This window comes from Austrofundulus limnaeus, unplaced genomic scaffold (assembly GCF_001266775.1).
Source record: "Austrofundulus limnaeus strain Quisiro unplaced genomic scaffold, Austrofundulus_limnaeus-1.0 Scaffold690, whole genome shotgun sequence".
Lineage (NCBI taxonomy): Eukaryota > Metazoa > Chordata > Actinopteri > Cyprinodontiformes > Rivulidae > Austrofundulus > Austrofundulus limnaeus.
The window spans coordinates 51,380-55,560 of NW_013953092.1; the positions used below are offsets into that span (position 1 = coordinate 51,380).

At 38.4% G+C, this 4,181-nt stretch overlaps 1 protein-coding gene across 1 annotated transcript in view; it reads left to right on the forward strand.

Annotated features, from left to right (window-relative positions):
• Positions 1 to 4,181, forward strand: part of b3gntl1 (UDP-GlcNAc:betaGal beta-1,3-N-acetylglucosaminyltransferase-like 1) — a gene marked incomplete in the record, with an annotated part of 24,853 nt that overhangs the window by 18,238 nt on the left and 2,434 nt on the right.

Sequence of the window (4,181 nt, forward strand, 5' to 3'; positions counted from 1 at the left end):
GTATAACCCCCACACCACCTTCCCATCTACTTCCTCACTTTAGCCAAAGGAACCCATCGTCGTATTTCTGTCTCCTACACAAACCTAACAGACTTTATATTAGATAGGAAGTCAAACAGTAACTGTAAGGTGAATATTTTTTGGTAAAAGACTGTATAAATGTAAGCAGTAGGTATTTTTGTCGCAAATCTTTGTGTCTGCCATGTTTTGGAATCAAAGTATATWAAAAAAAACCTCAGTAAAGAAATCTTCTGGAGACCACCCAGGCTCTGGTGATGGTACTGGTTTGGGGGTTTGTTTGCCACATGAGGCCTGTCGTGAAGCWCAATAAAAAGCTTGCTGTTAGAGATGAGAGAAGAGGATTTCCCATAAATGTGTATAAACACAATATCAATATCAGGATGTGTGAAGGAGGTGTCAAGAGCACAAATGGTAGTTTTTAGCTTTCAGTTTTACTGTTTCACAAGAACTCTGTGACTGTTCTGCTAAAAATGTATGACTATTAATGTGCGATTAATTAGAAAAACACAGTTATACAGCTCATAAAAACACTGGAATTTTTGAAAAATCCCCTAAACTAGTTTTAAAGATTATGCCTTATAAACAGAACTGTCAAATTATGTTCCATTTATCCTTTAAATAAAATGTTTTGTAGCATTTTTAAAAGTCTTCATTGTAAATCCTGATCTCCCTTTTTATCTGTTAAACTATATTAAAATTGTAGTTTTCTGTGTGTAAATACACATGCAGATGTTGAATATGGACAGCTGTTCCTTTCAAACCAAAAGTATGATGTGCAGACTTTGCCTCCAATGTTACATCAGCTGTTTACAGATTAGGCTGAAGCTTCATGTTGAAGATTATTTATAATCTTTACCAATTTTTAATCAAGAGGTAATGCTCTATTTATGTGTTCTTGTAATCTTCTTCAGGATAATGTCTAATTATTATGCAGTTTGCACTGACTTCACTGATGCATCTTCATTTGGCTTTGTTTTTAGTGCACAAACTCTATGCATAGCTGAAGATGTGAAAGTTAGTTATCTTTGTTGCCATTCCAATCATAGCAAAAATATATCTGCATAAAACTGCATGTGAGCAAAACCAGAACACCACAGTGCAAACGTTCAGTTAACTTTGTTTAAAGTATATGGCATCAGTTCACAACACGGTAATTTTTCTGTATAAGGGAGGCCAGCTGGTTGCATCCAAACTTCATTTCCTCATCCTCAGCAACCATGTGGGTGACACTGGAAAGAAATGACTCCCTTTTAACAAGAATAAACCTCCAGCAGAACTGGAACCAGCAGCCATCTGCCTTGATTGGCTGGGCTTGAGCGGAGAAGGAGACACAAATGCAGAAGTGTAGTAGTGTTGGCCAGGAAGAATAACAAAAGAAACAGGTTATTGATAGTATTACTGCAAACACCAGCATAGAGAGTATAAAAAGTCAAGACAGTAGCAGTGAGGAAATGTGGTCAGTTTGTCCTGCAGCACTCTGAAGGGCCCATCATACTCAATCCAAAGCCGAATAATAGACTCCTGGTCATGCGGTTGCGGGACGTTTGTTTTCACACACTTTTCATTGCTCAAGGCACACAGCAAAGAGCTCCTAGGAAACCCCTCCTGGTGCTGTACACGTCACAGCATGGTCACTTTCCACTGGAGTCGCCACTTCAATATCTGCCATTTGCCCACTTATCTGTCATGGATGGATTCCTCTGGGCACAACATACAGTATGTGCTGTCTCCATCAATGAACTTTTGGTTATTTGATTATAAGTGTCCAGAAGAGATGGACTGTCTTGGACAACTGTTCCTCTATCTATGTTTGGACACAAAACACTAGCTGCGTTTCCACTGACCATGAAAATGCGCAAATTAGAATTTCAAAAATAAATTTGCTCAATGGAAACACGTCAGTTTTGAAAAAAATKACATTTTTCAACTAAATGTTTTCGTGCTAGGATAAGGTAGTTTTTTGGCCATATAGAAATTGGTGTTTTTCACAAAACTGCAATGGAAACACTTTTTTCGCATCACGGGAGTCACGTGATCAACAACYGGCTGTTTCTACTGGCGAAAAAGATGACAACCAAGAAGAGAACAGGAAGTAGAATTAGTAGTAATATCACAGAAGTAGTAAAAGAAAGTAGTAAACTCACCGACTACAATTTGCCAAAAACATAGCATAAGTAGCCGCTCCCAAGTATAAGGGGCTTGTCGCTGGAAAGCCTCAATAAAAGGCACCGACGTCTCCTCTTATGATGAGTGCTAGTGTCATGGTAGCARYATGCTATGTGTTTACATCCATTGCCACCATGTTTGTAATGACTTATCGTGAGAACAAACGTATTCACGCGTGACTTTAATAGCATTGTTTACCTAATGGAAACACTGTAGTTGCAAAACTGTGTTTTTTTCGACATTAACAGAATATCGACAAAGTTTTGCGTACATTTGCAATGGAAACGCAGCTAGTGACTTCTGGAAGTGGAGTAGCTGAAGGATAATGACACTATTGTTGTCTGAACACTTTTTCCCATAAACAAACATGCCCATGAACGTCTGACCAATTATATTGTATATTGTATATATTGTATATTGTAATTATATTGTATATATATGTAAATATTGTATTGTATTGATCCCCTGGTGGGGAAGTGAAGTCTCCGCATTTTACCCATCACACATGTGAACACACGTGGAGCAGTGGGCTGCCAATTGCAGCGCCCGGGGAGCAGCTGGGGGGTTAAGGGGCCTAAGGTGGAGCTGGTTGGTTCGGGGAGTCGAACCGGCGACCTTCCGATCACAGACTCGGTTTCTCTACCCTCTGCGCCACCACCTCCCCATACACATAATACTCTGCGCATTCACCTCGGAGAAAAAGTTCAGCCTGGGCCTTGTGTCGAGAAAGGGTGGGTGAAGTTGCTCTGTGAACAAAATTACCCAATTTTTATCACGCAAATACGTCTATGAGAGCAAATTTCACAGCTTTGGATGAAGTATGCAGGGCCCTTAAGCCTCAGTGGTTCCCAACCTTTTTAGACTTGTGTACCCCTGAGCCATTTTGTCATACCACTATTACCCCCTCAGTCAAACGTAATGATGATTTTCCAAAACTATAATGTTCAACAAATGATTATTAAATAAAAAATATTTATTTAACCCCATAGAACGTTTAATTCTCAGGCATTTTATTTTTTTCAACTCAAATTAAACGTAAAAATAAAAACGTTGCCTTGAAAGTGAATAAGTAATTAAAAAAATAAACCAGGTGCAGAAAGCAGCAGCATCCAAAATACATTGTATTTTCCAAAATACGTCAGAAACTCACCAAAATGAGCAAATTCCGTGAGATGCCGTGTTTTATACTGGATTCCATTTTGTGTTAATTCTGTGATTCTGCAATTTTTGCGATGTGGAAATCATAGGGCTCTACATATCCCAGTCTTATTTTTATTTATTTTTTTACACACCTGGGAAATTTTTCCACATACCCGCTGTAATATGCTCGCATACCCCAAGGGTTACATGTACCCCTGGTTGGGAATCATTGGCCTATAGCAGCAGAACTAAATGATAGCTCAGGAAACCCTGACCTAACTATAGGGTTAGTCAAAAAAGAAAGTCTTCAGTCTAGTCCTAAAATTAGTCTAGTCTCACGGACAGAAACTGGAAGTTGGTTTATAGATAAAATAATTTTATTAAGGAATACAGTTCATCCCAAATTTCCTGCTACTGTCTCTGATTCTCTGTCAGAGGAGGCAGCTTTAGTGTCACTAGAAGCTGATTTATGTCTGGACAGTTTTTGTCCTGTTGAGCTCTCTGAATTATCTAAAATAATAGCTTCATCCAAACCATCAACATGTCTGCTAGATCACATCCCAACCAGACTGTTCAAAGAAGCATTTCCCTTAATTAATATTTATATTTTAGATGTACTTAATTTATCTTTAATAAATGGTTTTGTGCCACAGAGCTTTAAGGTTGCTGTAAATAAAACTTTACTTAAGAAACCTGATCTTGATTCAGGAGTTCTGGCCAACTACAGACCTATATCTAATCTCCCATTCATCTCAAAAATTCTTGAGAAATTAGTTGCAAATCAGCTGCGTGAATATCTGGATAGAAATAATCTATATGAAGAGTTTCAGTCAGGGTTTAGAGCTCATCATAGC